Raw genomic sequence first — 18,144 nt, 5'->3', positions numbered from 1 at the left:
GCCGCTTGTACTCACCCTGCAGTCTGAGATCCTGTCTGCCTTCTCACTCACCCTGGCATGCTGACCCTCTGACCCAGCCCAGCATGTTCAGGGACTCACTGGCGCCTGAATTGTTGGGGGGTGACTTTGGCATCAGCTGGAGGAAGTCTGTGCTTGTTCTGAGCTTGGGTGATGAGGGGATCACAGCTGGCTCCAGCCATCACATCTGCAGTGCCAGATCACCCCTTTGCCCTCCTCAGGTGCTCTGGGCCTCATGCAGGAGATTTGTGACCCTGGTAATGATGGTGGGAACTCAAGGTCCCCAGGCTGCTGAGGGAATGGAGGTAGCAGGTGATGAAGGGAAACCACCACATGCAAACTGTGCTGTCCTAGCACTTTTTCTTTCTTTCTTTCTTTCTTTCTTTCTTTCTTTCTTTCTTTCTTTCTTTCTTTCTTTCTTTCTTTCTTTCTTTCTTTCTTTCTTTCTTTCTTTCTTTCTTTCTTTCTTTCTTTCTTTCTTTCTCTCTCTCTCTCTCTCTCCTTCTTTCTTTCTTTTTCTCTCCTTCTTTCCTTCCTTCTTTCTTTCTTTCCTTCCTGGAATCCATCCTGGAATCCTTCCTTCCTTTCCTCCTTTCCTTCCTTCCTTCCTTCCTTCCTTCCTTCCTTCCTTCCTTCCTTCCTTCCTTCCTTCCTGGAATCCTTCCTGGAATCCTTCCTGGAATCCTTCCTGGAATCCTTCCTGGAATCCTTCCTTCTTTCCTTTCTTTTCTTTCTTCCTGGAATCCTTCTTTCCTGGAATCCTTCCTGCCTCCCTCCCACATGTGGAAACAGCTGCCCAGCACACTGATGGCTCCTTGGGCAGAGACAGAGTGGAAGGTTGTGTGACCTGCAGAGGCATCACCCAGTAAGAAAAGGCAGCTGTAGCTGGGAGCTGTGCCTGGCTCTGGGAGCATGGCCCCAGCAGGGTCACATCCCTGCAGGCAGAGGCTGGAATGCCACAAGCAGGATGGAGCTGTCCTTGCCCTTGTTGGAGCAAAAGCACTCGTGGCTCTCCAGCTCTTTCCTTGCAGGAGCTGAGGCTCCAAGGAGGGCTGGGAGGGAATGTGTCATAGCCCAGGGATTTCTTCTTGAGGTCAAGATGCTTGGACAGGCAGAGGGTGAAGAGCAGCTGCAGCCCTGGGGAGTGCACCGTGCCTGGCAAAGGATTTCTCTTGTGTTGACTGAGGAACATCTGATACCAACAGGGCTGAAATGGTCACACAAGAAATCCTGAGCTTCTTTAGGCTCAGGAGGCCAAATCCCAGTTGGTCATGGTGCCATCTATGTCCCATACACTACCATCATGCCATGTCCCATACACTACACATGCCATCAATGCCAATCTGCAGTAGCTCAGCATTTTGCAGCAACATCCAGAGTCTCATGCAGCACTTCCAGGCTAGAGGTGCCCAGGTGCTTCCCAGAGCCTGGCTGGCCTCGTGCTGTCCCAGAGGTAGGAGGACAGTCATGGTGAGGCTGGCACAGAGGTGATGTGAGCTCCCCAGCACGGGGCTGGCAGGCTGAGCACTGCCCTGGGCTGTGAGCAGCACCTCGTGCAGCCACAGAAGCACTTGGGGCTTATCTGCAGCCTGGTATTTACTCTGCAGTTGTCAGTCTCCTGTGAAGAGCAGAGCAGTACAAAATGCCTCTTGTTAATGGCTTGTTATCAGGACTGGTGCAGCTATGTACAAGCCTTATCTCCTTGATCCCATCTGTCTCAGGAAATGTGGTTGAGGGGAGAGCAAGGGTGGAGCTCAGTGGCTGCAGGGGTCTGGGAGAGAGCCCTGGACACCCCACGGCTGCATCATGGCCATCTCTAATCATCCCTGCTCAGTGGAGCACTTGGAAATGTCACTGGGGAGCTGCAGTGGCCATGATTGATCGTGTCTCTGCTGCATGCTGACGGAGGAGAGCGACTTCAGCAAGAGGAGACCTTGGCTCCTGAGCCTCCCCTTGAAGTGCAGGAATGAATTATGCAAACTAATCTGTCCCTTGGCTCCTCCAGCAGCTGCTGCCTTCCCAACACCTCCTGCCTTCATATCTTTCTTTATCTCTGAGCAGTTTTAGAGCCATTGAGGCTACATATATTTTTAGTCTATTGTCTGTGTGTGTCTCAGGATGCCTGTGGGGATGGGGGCAGCTCATCACCTGTTGTAGGATATTGTCCCATACACAAAGATAAATTGCTAAGCCAGCCTTGAGCAGAGCCTCTGGGCTCCCAGGTGCATGAGGAAATCATAAACCATATTAAATTATAACCAGTTTCTTCTGGCAGCCTTCTTTTGGCTCAGCTAATGGATATATAAGGGCTCCTCTGCTGGATACACACACAGGCTGGGGATGGGTTATTAGGCTCCCTGCATGGACTGATGCTGTCTCCAGTGGATGGGAAGAGGGAAAAGGGTGGACAGAGAAGTGGCCCAATGGAGAAGGGCATCTGCAGAGAGGTGTTTGGTCAGGCTTTTGTATCCATGTCCCATTGCAGAGGAGATTTGGTCCTCACTTGTCCAAGCTAAGCCGGTGTCCCCTCCTGCCCATGGCTGCTGCTGCACTGCTTGCCCTGGCTGCCTGCTGGGATTTTGGTGCCTGAGAGAGCTGGAAGCTGAGGCAGGCAGAGAGGAGGGCAGAGAGGAACCAAGGGGGAGCAGGATGGATGCATTGAAGAAGGTGGACACAGGACCCTCGCAAAACTCATAGCTCAGCCACCTCTTTGCCACATGCTGTGCCTCTCTCCCCAGGGTGATGTGCCCAAGCCACAGGCTGCCAGCACAGCACAGGAGCCAGGAGAGCTGCCATTTTCCCAGCTGTCCTCCTGCCCTGCTGAAAGCCACATTTTATGTAGAAGTGAATTGGCAAATAGCCTGTCTCATTTTGATTCAAAAAGCTCCCAGACTGGAGAGCTGCAGTGAAAGTGGATGTTTTAATCTTTCACTTGCTGGCAGGTGGGGGAATGGGCTGACCAGAGACAGGGAGGTCATCAGCTTTTGGGGGAATTAAAATAGAAAACCTTCTTTTTCATTCCAAGTGTTGGGGAAAACACAACCTAAACATCTAAAATTGTACAGAAATGGCTTCTGTAAGGCAGAAGGAATATTTCCTTCCCCCTGCTCTTTGTCCATGCAGAGCAGGGGCAGGCAGGGCTCAGCTTTTATGCCAATATTGTCAGCCAGAAAAATGTGTATTAGTGGTGGCTGAATCTTGGAAGTGATGCTGAGCTGGGAATGCTCCCAGTGATGGCAGCTCAGAATGGAAATGGTTTAAAAGGGCTGTTACCCTCCTGCTCTCCCAGGAGCACTCAGTTGCTCATGCTGGCCCTGCTGTGTGCTCAGAGAGGTTTGGGCAGGCAGCACTATCACACCTGACTGCTGGAGGTGTGGTATGGGAACACTGAACATCAGATTTATGGTGAATTTTTATAGAATTAAGGTTGTAGGGACAAGCTTTGCTTTCCTGCCCGTGGGCACTTGTGTGCACAGGTAGCTCTCAGCACACTCCATGCAGTGCAGTGACTGCCAGGCCACTGAGAATATTGTGTGAAATCATCAGGACACTTGCTTGAGGCAAGACAGCACTTGAGAAGGCCATGGGGGCAATGCTGTGTCTGCATGGTCACACTGCCCTGCTGCTGGGCAATCAAAGCATTAAATTCCCACAAATCACTCATCAGGAATCTCTCAGCAAGCGGATGCAAACAGGTTAACCCTGCTGTAATGGGCTGAGGTCATCATTCTTCCAAGCAGCTCTTGTACAGTTTACATTTTTGAGATACAGAGTTTGAATTTTTCCCTTTGCTTTCAGCTGTCTGGAGCACCAAGTTTTCAGCACACAAGATAATAAAATCCAAGATTATTAGCTTTTGTGGTTTGCCACTGTTTGCAGAAGAAAATAATAACTAGCTTAAATACCTATTAGTCACCCATAGCTCTGCATGTCTGCATTGTGAGTTTAGAAAGCAGATGCAATTTAGAAGGTCAGGGTATTTATTTTTTTTTAATTTTCTTTATGAAGAATCTCTTAAAAGTGCACTTGGGAAAAATCAGCTTTTAAGTATGGAAAACTTGATACGGCTTGGCAGCTCTCACCCATTAAAAAGCCAGTGCTCAAACCCATTTCTAAAGTGCCAGTAGGAAACAGAAATGATTCCTGCCAGAGTTTAGAGCCCAGCTTAACCCTGAGCCCAGCTTCAGGAAACAGATGCAAAATGCTGTGTGTGGTTTTGTGGTATGCTGTTGTCTAGGGCTGGTTTTGTGTCACTGGTCAGGGCAGGGAAGTTAAAACTCTTTGCATGGATCTTTTTCCCTTCTTAGTGTTGTTTCATTTCACTTTACAGATGAAAGCATCTTCCTCTGAGCTAGGGAGCCCCAGAGCTCTTCCCTATGTCTGTGGGATTTCTGGCTGGTTTCTTCCAAAAGGCTTTGGAGAGAGGGCATGAAATAACCAGGGGGTTATTATGGGAAGCCTCCTTCTTGGCTTTGCCTAGGAAAACACCCCAGCAAGATGGACCCTGCATCCATCAGGGAGGCCCTGACCCAAAAGCCTGAGCCTGCTGGCCAGGTGTAAGGTGGAAGGCTTAGGTTGGTGGGGAGGATGAACCCAGAAAAGAGAGAAGGTGATTTTTACTTGGCATCATCTCATTTCACTTGGTTAAGCTGCTGTCACCACCATTTCATGGTCTACAAGGGCCTCACAGAGATTTCAAAGTGCTCTTCCCAAACCCTTGCAGAGGGAAGGCTGGGAGGGTGTTTTGTAGGTTTGTGCTTGCATTATAGACAGAAAACCAGGGAAGAAACATTTGAGAGTGGATTGGAGATGTCAGCAAGGATCTGTCCAGGGCTCATGGGTTTCCTTGTGTAGCCCACATCACCAAGGCAGGGCTCAGAGGGACCAGGCTCAGCCATGGAAGGTGCAGAGGGCTCAGGGAGAGAGCCCCAGCTGTGATGGGCTGAGCCAGTCCTGCTGCCTGTGCCTGGGGAGCATCCTCCATGGATATCACACTGGGCCCCTGCTGGGCTCACAGCCTAGTGTTTGCCACCAGGGCTTCTCACTCCTTTGCAGCAGCAGAGCAGGGAAAGGCTTTTTCTGTTGCAAACCAGAGCATTCAACCCATGGCATGCTGCAAGCATGCTGCAGTGCCTTCATCAGCCTGGAAATATCCCAGGGAGGTGACAGACCCTGCTCACTAAGCCCTTTCTTGCAGGGAGAGATGGTGCAGGTCTCTCCACTGCCAGTAAAATTCCACTCAAAGAGGCAGAAGGGAGCTGAGCAGATATTCCCACTGCAGGAGCTGAGAGCCCCTTGCAGCCTTTCCCATGGCAGAGAGGGACAAGCACATCTCTGTGCTCCTTGTCCTCACCAGCAGCACCAGTGCAGCATGCAGGGCTCAGGGGATGAGCTGTGTTGAAAACTAGGGTGAATCTGATTTCAGGCTGCTGATCCAATCTATCACTGGTCTGGGGAGAAGAAGGAGATGCCCTTGCTGCTCAAATCTAGGAAAAGTTGCAACTAATGGGTATTGATCAGAGGAGAAAGCGGATCTGTGGGCACAAATTTATGTGTGAGCTTGAAAGAAGTATGTTCCCTAAAAGAGGAACAGTGTGAATAATCAGGCTTTGAGACAAATGCTAATCAGCATTGCATCTTGCTTCTGAATCTCCAAACACAGTGTTTAATCTCTGAAATTAAAAATTTCCCTGGTGAGAAGTTAGACAACTTCAAGGGGCTTGTGTTTGAAAGATTCAGCTTGGTGTGCGTTGGCTTCGGATCTTTCTGATTGTGTGGAGCTCAATCTGTCCAGAAGCTGGCCCAGCCCCTGGGTCTCTGAGCAAAGCAAAACCATCCATTTCTTCCCTCCTTCATTCAGAGACCAAGAGAGAAACATGTATTAATCAAAGGCTACCCAGGACAGCTTTCAATCAGATCTAAAGGCACAGAGTTCCTCCTTGGGAGAGCCAGGACACAAACATTTTCCCATTTTTCCCATTGGGAAATATTTGATCGAAGTTTAAAGCTCAGATGTTTGTTATGTGGAGAAGTATCTATCTCCTGCAAGTAGCATCTTGGTTTTGGTGGTCTGGAACTATCTTGCTTTGGATACAGGAGCTTAGCCATAGCAGAAGAATGGATTTATAGGGACTTGACTTGGACATTTGACAACTGTAGGTCCAAGCAGCTGATTAATCAATAACTGGTATCCACCCTAGCTTTTCACTGCACTAGTGATTTCTAGTTTAAAGCAGTCTCAGATGGATTCACCTTTTACTATGTGCTCTGAGAGCCTGGAAAGTGTGCACCTGCATGCATCTATACAGAAACCCATGTGAGCACCCTGACCTTGCTTAGGGGTGGGCCTTGCTTTGACCAAAGACCTCTGGAGATCCCTGCCCTGACCTCTGAGCCCCCCTACAGCTCTGTATTTCTGTCCAGGCTTCAGCAGAGGGTATCTGTGCTTCCCTGAATGCTGTGTGTCCATATATGCACATATGTGACGCTCACTACAGGAAAACAAGCTGAATGAAGTCACAAAGAAGCAAGAATAAAAACTGTGCCTTGCTCATTAAAAAATGAATTATTAAAAAAAAAAAAAACACACCAGCAACAACAATATATAAGGCAGAGGTTTGTTTGTTCCTCTTAGGAATAAGTGTTCTGGTATTACAGTACTTATTTTGGAAATTTCATGACAGTGATTTCATCCTTTGTAGCCACGTGTGGCTCAGTACATTTTTACCATGGTTGCCAAGTAACAATCACTAAGCATTTGTGTCTAGATCAGTAGAGGCAAGTGGAGGGAATGGATAAAATCTATTTTCAGAGGCATAATCATTGTTGGCTCTTTGTAGGTTAATGGTTAAGTTCTCTCATCAGGGACAGTGTTTTGAAGGCCTTGGGATTTACAAACAGAAAAATAAAAAGCAAAGAGACTAAAGAGGGGGGTTTTTTATCATTATTATTTTTCTTTCAGAGCAGAATGGCTTATGAGTGATTAAGAAGGCATTAACTATGTTGGATGTCAAGTCCCGCGTGCAACAGGAGCTCTGTAATCCCCTCCTTGGGGCTGCTCTGTGGCCTGATGGTTTCCTCCTGTGTGTTTACTGTGCCAAAACCTGCAGCAGCACAGAGCCCACTCTGGCCTTCATCTGCTCCTGGGGGCAGTTCTGCTCCTTCTCCACAACTGGTGCAGGTGCAGGAAGGGTTTTCCTCGCTGCAGGAAAAGTGTTGGAGCAATGGGGTGAAAGCAGGGAGGGAAGGCAGAACATCTGGCTAAGTGTGGCACAGCACAGTTACAATATCTGGCTAGCAGGCACTGCTCCCTGCTCGGCCAGCCTGGGCCAGCTCCTGCCACGTCCCCAGGCTCAGCTGTGTCACAGCACCTTCACTGCCCCGGCAGGGCTGCTGCTATCACTCAACTCCCCTTCCCCTTTCTCCCAAGAAGGAAAAGTCAACCCTGGAGAAAGGGCCAGGTGTTCATTTCATTTCATTTCATTTCATTTCATTTCATTTCATTTCATTTCATTTCATTTCATTATTCTTTCTGTGGAGGGCCAGCATGTGGGGTGTACCTGCAGAGAGGGTGTGGCTTCCTTACTTCATTTCCATCAGGTGTGGGCTCAGAGGAAAGAAACTTAAGCGAGAGGAGCACCTGGACACATTTCCAGGAGCCCTCTGTGACCAGCCTGGGTTTGTCTTGGCAGCTCAAGACTCAGGGATGAGCCAAGGAGGCAGCACTCACTGCTGACTCTGGCACAATTCAGCATCCCCTCCTGGGAGAGGAGTCAGGGCTGCCCTGCAGCTCCTGCTGTGACAGAGGGAGTGATGAGGGAGGGCAGGAGAAATGCAGGGAGCAGGGATGGCCTCAGCTCGGGGTGCTCGCTGGTGAACACGCTCAAGAAGGGAGTACAAAGAGGGGCTCCCCCTCCCCTGTCATTCCTGCTTCTTGTGGAATGATACCTGGCAAGTGGCACTGCCCTGTGCCTGGATTACAGGGATAACAAACCAAGGTTTTACTCAAGGGGATGAGCACTCTGTGAGATGGATGATCCTGCTCACTCAGGGGAAATCATGCCCAGTTTATCAAGGTCTGAGACACCCACGGGTGCTGCCTGCTGCCCACAGCCCTGGAGCACCAGCAGCCTTTGCCTGCCTGCTTTTGACGTGGAATGAAGAGCCAAATGGCATGGGTGTTCTTGGCAGGAACAGGCTGTGAGGAAGGGCTTGGGAGCATTGCCACACCTGGCACTGGCAGCACATTTCCCTCCGGTTTCACAGGGGCATGAAATTCCTGCCTGGTGTCCCCCAGCCTCCTGCACACAATTCCCACCTGAAAGCCAGGCTGTCAGCAGGGAGGAGCAGGGGAGAAAAAAGGATTTTCTGAGTGTTTTTGCAGGTGCCATGGAGATGGCAAGCGTAGAGGAGATCCATCTCACACACGCTCTCCCCACGGCAGGAAGGAGTGGTTCCTGTTTAATTGTGGGATGATGCAGGATCACTGTTCCACAGTGCTGAACAGGCTGGAAACCAAGCAGGGCCAGACCAAAATGTGCCAGAGCAGAACTGCTGGCACTCTCCCACCCAGGCCCTCCCCCTTGTGAAACAGCAGTATTTTTAGAGGATTGGTCATATCAGGGAGTTCAGTTCGTGTCTGTTGGCTGGGATTGCTGAGTCCATCTGTGATTAGTGAGTGATGTAAGAGGGGTGGAGCTGGAAACCACCAGGATGAGTGGTGCAACACAAATGGGAGTCCCAGAGTGTGCCTTGGATGCGAGCATAGGTATTGCAGATCTGTCATTTGGGCCAAGCAGTTTTTGTGATCTGCTAGGCTGGTGTGTGGTTTAATGAGGATATAAGGACAGCTGGATTTAGGGCTGGGAAGTTGCTTTCATAGACGTGAGAGTTTCAGTCATTTTGAGGATCTTGTGAGTGTGTTCATAGGAATGTTGTTGCCTCTATATGATTACAAACATGGAAAGTAAGATTGTAAATGAATCAACTAAATGCATAAGCATTTAGGCTTATGCAATACCAATATTGCATAAGCTCAATATTAATGCAAATGCAATATAAATATTGCATTCAGCTTATGCAATACCAATAGCATAAGGTACATTAAATGGATCCTCAGACACAGGGAAATGCGTCATTTTTAATAAAAGAGGCATCTACGTATTTTGGGTCACAAATACCATATTTGAGAAAATGAATCTCTGGTGATCTCCCATCCTTCAGCATCTTTTTCCTCCAGAGCAAGAAGGTTTTGAGGATGGGAGGGGTAACAGAGCCAGTTCAGCCTTTAGTGTCAGTGAGGGCATTGTCACTTGTGCTGCCAAACCCCAGAGCTGGGGACAGCCACTGCCAGGCTGAGCCAGAGCAGAGCTTCTCTGTGTGCAGCCCACTGCTGACCACAGTCCTGAGCAGGAGGAGTCCAGATGTGTCCAAGTGTGGGCTGTGTGTTATACTGCTCCTTGGGGAGTTACAGTCAACAGCTGCAAAGGGAGGTGCAGAAAAGGCTTAGTTCTCAGATCTGCACAACAGGGCCCCATCTGTTCTGCAGGAAGTGCATACTTGTAATAAATTAACATCTTATACCTTCTGACAAAAAAAAAAAACCAAACCATAAAAAAACCCCACCAACCCTGCTGAATTCAAGTGGAAAAAACTTTCTCCTTTCACTTATAAAATCCAGTAGCTAGAGCAGCTCCCACTCCAGCAGGTATTTAAGTTCACACTGAAGAGTTTCAGGGTTGGGTTGAGCATGTTTTTTTCACGTAGAGTGATTTTTTCAAGTAGATTTTGACATCTAGATCCAAACTTACTTGTCTTGTTCTGATGGACTGAGATTTGGGAACAACTAGAGGCAGACCACTAGTAATTGCCTATGCTTTTAAAAACCCTGCCTTCCTCTGAGAATCACAAGTGGGGGGGAAAAAAACCACACGGCTTCTTTTTCACGTCTTCATCTGACTGCATTTCATGGAGCAGCAGAGATAAGGAGCCCTTCAGGACCTTTGCTTTTTAAACAGGGGCTGAATGCTGGATTTCACACCTCACTATCAGAGAGTTTCTGCCTGTGCAGTGCCTTACCTATTTGGGAAGAGGCACACGGCATTCCTGCCTGGTGTGCCAGCACTCAGCCCTGGAGGTGTTGAGAGAAAGGCAGCTGGAGCTGTTTGGCTTGGACCCAGAGGGACATCATTTCTCCAGTGTGTTCCAGGCAGATATGGACATCTTGATGTGCCAGCAGCCCTCCCCATGCCACCAGCTGGCTGGGACATTTCACTTGGCACCTGCCAAGGCTGCTTGGTCAGATCCAACATGGCCACGCCACTCCTGCCTCACAGCCACTTCAGTCCCATTGGGTCTCCTGCCTGGTGAGGTGTTTTGGTGCATAAGCCCAAGCAGCTGCTGCTTGCAGAGGTGTGTCTTGTCATTTTTTCAGCAAGAGGAAGCTGAGAGGCAGCATATACAGCAGTTTGTTAGATCAGCTAAGCCCCTGAGGCTCGGAGGAGACCCCGCCGGCGTGTCGGGGTGGTTTTGTTGAGCAGCATCCCACTGGGCCTGGCAGCACCATTGCTCCAAGGCAGCTCTGGGGAAGCACTCCACCAACGTTTGGAGACACCCACTCAATGGTGTGGATGGAAACAGCCTGAGGTGGGCATGGCATGGGGAGAGATGGCAGGTCAGCACCGTGGGGACATTGGGGATGAGTAACAGAGACAGGAACACTCATGTCAAGCCCCTTTCTGAGTCGGTTCAGGCTGAGAGCCTTCACAGGCAGATGTGGTAGGGCGGCACGTGGTCAGACTGTTTTTGGAAGCTAAAAATAGCAGCAGAGTGGAGTCAGTCCTTGGTTAATCTGGGCTTGTTAAGGCCAGACATCCCGATCCAGTTCAATACTTTTGTTAAAAGGCTGCATTTGCAGCGCTGCTGGACTGGCCCGTCGCCCACTAGGGTGACACTGGCCACTGGGCACTGGGCCAGCTTGACTGGGTGACTTCAGCATCCTCCTCCAAAGGCTGCAACAAAATATTGGCCTGGCTCATTCTCCTGAGACCTCACAGAGTCCGTCACAAGCAGAGCTGGGATTTCTCTGCTGGAGCCCCAGGCTCACGAACATCCACTTCTGTCCCCAGAACTCTGCTGGCAGGCCAGAGCTTTCTAATGTCTAATAAGAGCACTATGCCAAAATGCATTTTTGAATGTGGCTAAAAAGTCCAGGCCATCACGGACATCCCAAGGAGAGGGGAGAGAGGGAGGCAAGGTGGGAAAACGAGTGTGCATTGGTGATCCACTGTGTTTGGCTTCATGACAGCCTGAATGTTGTTCCCTGGACATTCTGAACTGTCCAGTGATGGAGGAGGCTGCTGAGAGCAAATGCTGCTGAGAGCAAATCCATTGGCTCTGGAAGCACTGGGATGAGTCCTGTGCCTCTTGTCCTAGAAGAAATTATCACTGCAAGGGAGAGGGAACCAGAGGAGAGTGAATGGGCAGAGCAGCATGTCCTGGTGTCTTCAGGCTGGCTTGGCTTGCCTGGGAGAAGCCTGGGCCATCCAAGTGGCAATTTATGTCATTTCTGATGCCAGGACAGTAGGTCACTGACTTAAAACTGGGAGAAAGATTACTTTGCCCACAGACAGCTGATTAAAACCATATTTTCCACACATTTGAGTAGTGATTAGTGATGAAATGCAAATTTCATGTAAATTGGTGCAAATGGCTGGTGTGCACAGCCAGCTCCAAAGTCAGGCATTTTTCTTTCCTCTGAGGCATTTGGGCACTTTTAATGTTCACGTGGAGGAGCTGGACAAACCTATTTGTGATCCAAGCATGTAGCTGAAGCAAACAGTGTGGAGAGTGTAGGAAATCAACTGGCACCTGAATACACTCACCAAATTTGGGTGGCACCTAGTTTGGGTCCATCAGTACATGGATCTTGTGCAAAGATCTTTATTAAACAAGCAGTTTATTAAATAGCTCAAACAGGCCTTGCACATCCCTCACTTCCCAGCCTTCTTTCTCTTGTTTGCCAGGGCCTTCCTGCAGTTCTGTCAAAAGCAAAAAAAAGTCCCAACCCCTTGCCACAAAGAATAATCACAAATATATATACACAAAAATATGTGCATATTTTTAACTTGATTCCTGTTTTCCTTTGGCTTGCAGATCCAGAGCATTGCTTCAGCCTGAAATGCAGTGAGGCCAAGTTTCCTCACTTCCAGGCAGCTTTGTGGGGACAGCAGGGCCGAGAAATAAATAAATAATGGCTCACAGAGTGAAATATTATATTTAGTAAGGCTGATGGGTCCTCCTGAAACCCAGTTGTGAAAACTTTAAAAAGTGTCTGTTTCCTGTAGCTATTAACATGCTGGAAAAGGGGAAGCCTTACAGGCTTGTCAAATTTTTCCCAATGGCTGTAGCTTTCCCAGCTGGTCCTGATTTGCCTGGATATTGCTCATTTTTCTAGAGCTCGTAACAACCCTGGAATGGAAATCCTGGCTCCCCTGGCACCCAGTGTATCTCCATGGTGTGCTGGTGGGTGAAGGCTGCCAGCCCAGAAATTATTTGTCCTGATTAGCTCTTGGCTTTCCCTGCAGTTTGAGAAAACGAGGCTGGAATCATGAATAATAGAGTGGATAGAGGAGACCTAATAAAGGACAAAATTCCATGTGTGTGTAAGTCCCATCAGGTCAGCAAACAGATTTGTGCTGCTTGTGGCACTGCTCTTCTCCACACACCGTGTTCACAGGGTTTGAGTGTGCTGGGAAACCACCCCTTACCTGTGCCTGGCTGCTGGTCATGAATTGCAGGAGGGAAACTGGGCTGCTCCGGACTTAAAAAGACAAAAGCAGCCCGAGCCAGCAAGGAAGCTGCAAGTGCTGGGGCTGAGTGCCTCCAGGCTGTGCCTCTGTGTGTGTGTGTGCCTATTAAATATACATGGCCCTGCTATTTGTGGGACACAGACAGGGTGGGTGGGGAGTCACTGGGATGATGTGGGAGTGGCTCTGCCCCATGGCAAACCCAGAGGAATCGGTGCCTGTACCCAGATCTTCTACAAATCAGATGTAAATCTCACCATCTTCAGCTTTCAAACCAGCTTCCCTCTGACGTTTTTCATGGCACAGCTGTTTCAGGTGGGAAACAATGACATTTTCTGCCCCTCTGAAAAAGCTGTGGTGTCCCCCTTGCCTGAGTATGTGGTGCAGGGTTCTCTGCTCTTCAGCTGGAAATCATTTCTGTTTCCTGCTTTCCTGGCAGGGCCCACTGCTCGCAGATCGTTGTCCACTTGGAATATACCTTGGGCATTTTTATCTGGGTTTCTGGGAGCTGGGAAACATGTTTTTCTGCCTATTTCTAGGATTTTGACATGCAGCTGTTTATTTGAGACATAGAAATGGAAATCTCATCTTCACGAGTCACTTTGGAATTTTCCTCCAAAGATCAGTGAAAGCAATCATTAATATGGGGCATCATTTATAGCTCTGTGCAGAATAATCCTCCAGGCTCTCTGGCAGCTATGAATTGGAAAACAATAAAGACCATTGCTAGAGGGTTCTTAAAAAAAACCCAAAAAACAAAAACAAATAAACAAAACAAAACAAGACCAGAAAAAAACACCAAAAAACCCCACCCCAAATATGTTCTTTGATATATCGTCTAGCTCTCAGAAAAGGAGGCAGCAAATTGAAAATCTCTCTCAGAAAATGCGTGCAGCACCATTCCAAATTCTTATGGTTTTGGGGTTTGTTTTTTTTCCATGCCATGACGTCTTCCCTGAGTAGAGTCAATAAAATTAGAGACTTTTTCTAACGTGCTCTGTGCAGGTGCCTGTGGGGAAACAGCAGCCATGGGCAAATGTTCACTCCCAGGGAGAGCTCGAGGCTGCTGCAGCTGCCCCTGGCCCCAAGGCTCAGCTGAACACGAGCCCTGTGCCTTCAGAGCTGGGGCTCACCCCAGCTTTCCTGGTGCTGCCACGCTCAGAGCCCTTCTGGAGCTTCATCCCCTGCTTGCTGCTGAGCTTTTCCCCATTCATTTTGAAATGCAGTAAAAACCTGCTGCAGATTGAAGCAGGGGGAAATTTGACTGGATTGTGTGGGCTCACAGCCCCTCTCTTCAGCTTTGGTTGGGGTCCCCACTCATTTTGCTGCACAAAGGCTGAGTCTTTGGGTGCACTTGCAGCTTCTGGCCCATCACACTCCAGCACATGGCCAGGAACCCTGACTCACTATGCCTGAGCCCTGCTGAGGTTAGGGTTTAATTTAACCTAAATAGCTTTAAAATGTGAACACTGGTGAGGAAATAAAACTTAACTGTGTGTGGCTACTAGAGGATCCCTACCTGACTCTAGTAAATAAATAAATATGCTCATGGTCAGTTTGACATCCTGATATTCAATGGGAGGCTAGGTATCATGATGAGATGAAGTGAATTGATGTGATGAAGGACAGCAGGGGGGCTGCATTGCAGAGCATTTGGAAGGGCACTTCAGCCTGTCTTTGAATGCAGTCTCCAGCTGAGATTTCATTCTCTTCTTTGAAAGCATTAATAGCCCCACAACAGCACTTGTCCATGCTTGAAGGAAAAGCAAATGAGTTTCAGAGAGGAAAAGGGGCAAGATACAAAAGGCAGCTTGTGTTTCCTGGATGGTTGGTTTGGTCAATTTGGTTTCCTCTTACTCCACTTTACTATGGTTTCCTTGAATCCTGACAGTGTGTTCAGAGCACTTCTTAAAAGCTACTTTTACTTTTACAATACTGCAGTTGCCATCCCTAGGGAGGCTTTCTGGAGCCAAAGGCAGCTCATGCTGGCTTTGCTTTTATCTTTCCCTCTCCCCCTCCCCAGCTTTGCACTGGGAGGACTTTTTGGGAAACCATTTTCCCCTTGGTCTCCCTCCTGCCTTCCTTGCACCCAACAGCTCCTAAACCATCCCAGTGGTTCCCCACCAGGCCCACACTAGGGAGAAACTCCTGAGCACAATACTGAGGTGAGTTTCCACTTCTTCATGCTTTAAATGCTTCTAAGTCTCCTGGTATTAAATTGCCCTCCCCAGGAGCAGCAGGGTTTTTTTGCTAGCATCACTGCACCTGCAGCCAGAGCACACAGCACAGGGAGCAGGCTCTACTGACCCAGCCAAGGACTTTGGACACAGATAAACTAGCTTTGCCAGCAGCCCTGGCTCACTAGGTCAAGCTCAGGATCAGGACAGAAAAGGACAGAAAAGGAGAATCAGCCCCTGCAGATCCCAGTCTGAGTATGAGGGGGCAAGTATCCGTGTCCCAGCAAGCTTCATTTCCCTCCACAAGCTGGTAAAAACACTGCAGAGAGCCTGTCATCCTCCCAGCAAAGATGCAGGGTCTGTGGTGCAGAGTCCATGTGCCTGGAGACACTGGTAGCTCAGAGGCCAGCACTGAAGGAGGAGGAGGAGGAGGAGGAGGAGAGGCATGGCTGTGGAATTTCTCAGGCCCTGTGGTTGCCCCTGCCATGGGTACCCAGGCCAGCCAGCTTTCCTGCTGCTGCCAGAGCTCCCAGCTCCCCAGCAGCTCCAAGGCACAGGAAAAGCCCTGCTGAGGGCACAGCCTGTGCAAAAACAGGTTTGGCACTGGGAAAGAATGGAGCATTTCCAGAGCAGATTAAATCTTCCAAGACTTTGAGCTGCCAGTTTGAAGAAGCCTACGCATTTTGCAAGTTTTTAGAGTCTTAGGACTTGGTCTAATTTAAGCAAATTGGCACATCCTGAGCACTAGAGAGAGATCCTTCTGCTAAGTTTCATCCTCTGCAGCAAAGAATAAGGAAGAGAGAATTACTCAATATAGTGATTGGGAAAAAAATGTTTGCATGGGCAGAGCAGCATTTCTTTTTTTTCCCAAAGCTGAGATGGTGGTGCTTTTCATTACTCTCTCAGCAGTGGCCACTCTGCATGGAAAGTTTCATTCTGAATGGCTAAAGTCTGGCAAAGCACCAAGCAGCTGAGACAGACTCTAAAATAGTGGAAAGTCGTGGGCAGGCTCAACAACAGGCACTGCCTTTAACTCACAGCCTTTGACTGCATCAGGCATCCGGATGAGCATGTGTAAGATATGAGGATCTGCTGGAGAAACAGCATCTGGGAATTTTTCCCTCTCCTTGTCTTAACTAAGGGTTGCAGAAGGATGGAAAGCAGCTTACAGGTTCTGGGGTTTGTGTGGGAATTGCCACTTCCATGTAACATCTGCAGTTCCCAGCACAAGAGAAATGTGCTGCTGGACCTGAAGCAGCCCCTGTGCAGCCCTGGCATGAGGTGGGGCTGGAGAGAGCCCTGTCTTCTTGTACAGTGTGGTGATGCTTGTCTTCTGATCTTTAATGGTGGATCTTGATGATCTTAAATGTCTTCTCCAACCTAAATGATTCTGTGATCCTGTGGCTGTTACAGGAGCAAATCCAGCACATGTGTCTCCATGGGGCTCTGCAGCAGGATTTTTTCATCCCATATTCCATGTATCTGCCAGCCCTCTGATCTTACAGACAGACACTGGAGCTGCTGAGCGGGCCACAAAGTGTGGAATTTTGCCCAACACAGAGCTGGATTTAGTTTGCTCCCACAGGGAGATCTCCTGTGAGAACCTGAACACCCAGGTCCAGGCTGAGGCCACCGAGTGCTGTGTCCTGCTGCCACAATTGCCATAAATGGGGCTGGCACATGGCTGAAACCTCTGTGGGCAGGGGCTTTTCTGAATTGCCATTTTTAAAAGCTCTTGGCCACTTTCAAGCAGGTACCTGCAAACCAAAATGTGGAAATTTTCCCCTGGGAAAAGGGGAAGAGCTGCTGGCCAAGGCTGAGCCCATCACAGGCACCCTGCCCAGCAAAGCCATCACAAAGCATTCAAGTGGCTCTTCCACTCTCACGTTTCTCTTGGCCACTTGGTTCCTCTTATTTTAGCTTTGAACAATCTCCTTGGTAACTGGAGACAGAAGCAGAATTTTTTCATTCTCCTCACTGGATTGGTCTCCTGCCTATCTTGGCATTGGGAGGGATCCTTGGCAAACCTGTGTTTGTGTTTTTGTTCCCACCACAGGCTTTAACCCCATGGATCACTGGGGACTTCAGGATATCTGGTGTCTCTTTCAAAGGGTTTTGTGCCCAGAGTTTCAGCCGAGAGGAATGTATTCACAACTGAATTTATTTGGCAGTGAACAGGTGGTGTGTCAGTCACAGTGTGAATGATGGTGACTCCTGAAGTTGCCTACATGCTCCTGACCTCCAGAGTGTCCAGCAGCAGGGAAGCTTCACTGGAATGGCCCTTGTCAGGATGCTGCAGCCACCAGAGTGGCAAAACCCTTCAGCAGGGGCAGGGACTGGCTCCTGCTGTGGCAGCACCCTCCAGCCATGTCCCACAGCCCTGCACACTCCCTCCTGGGGACATTGGGGTCCTTTGGTCTTTTTGGAGCAGTTTCTGTGGGGTAAAGGCATGAATCCCTGGCAATTCCTAAAGACCTGGAGGTGTTTGAAAAGGCAGGGGAAAAATCCTCTCTCTACTGACATACTTTTTTCATCTCAGTTCTGGAGATGGAAGTCCTTGAAAAGGAAGAGGGGGGGAAACCAACAAACCAAACAACTACCAAGCTGTCTGCAGATTTGCTGGGCTGGAGACAAAGAACCCCACTGCTGGTACTCAACCCTACCACATGCTTTTCCTTGGCCAGAGCCATCCCCAAAGGATGAAAATAGCAGTGTGAATACATGAGGCCAGAACCATTAGTGCAGACTTGAGATTTTGGGGACATCTGTTGACTTAATGGTCCAGTGTCCCTGCTTAAGGCAGCACTGTCCCAGAAGCAGCCCCTCTCTGGGGGAGGCTGATGCTTTATGGGACATTGAGCTTGCTGGCCTTATCCCTGGATAGAAAGGACAAGAATGCAGGACCTGCATCACCTCCCTCACAGGGCTTTCCTTGTGGCATAGTGACAGCATGGCAAGGCACTGGGGTCTAGCTCTCAGCTTGGATCATGGTCTTCAGAAATCCCTGCACAGCATCCCAGCATCATGATTCAAGCCTATATAATGGCAGCATTTCATGTGCTGGTACCCAGACACTTCACTTGGTCTTTTATACCATCAGGTAACCTCTGATACTGTCCCAGCACAGGGAACTTACCAAAGGG

At 49.0% G+C, this 18,144-nt stretch overlaps 1 protein-coding gene across 4 annotated transcripts in view; it reads left to right on the top strand.

Moving 5' to 3' along the window:
- SLC8A1 (solute carrier family 8 member A1) overlaps positions 1-18,144 on the top strand; it is a 105,780-nt gene that overhangs the window by 64,712 nt on the left and 22,924 nt on the right. The window lies entirely within an intron of this gene.

Source organism: Agelaius tricolor, unplaced genomic scaffold, assembly GCF_023055355.1.
Source record: "Agelaius tricolor isolate 1412-34295 unplaced genomic scaffold, bAgeTri1.0.p SCAF_1, whole genome shotgun sequence".
NCBI classification, from domain to species: domain Eukaryota; kingdom Metazoa; phylum Chordata; class Aves; order Passeriformes; family Icteridae; genus Agelaius; species Agelaius tricolor.
Note: the sequence above shows the minus strand (reverse complement) of the source record. Positions and strands in the feature narration are given on the sequence as shown.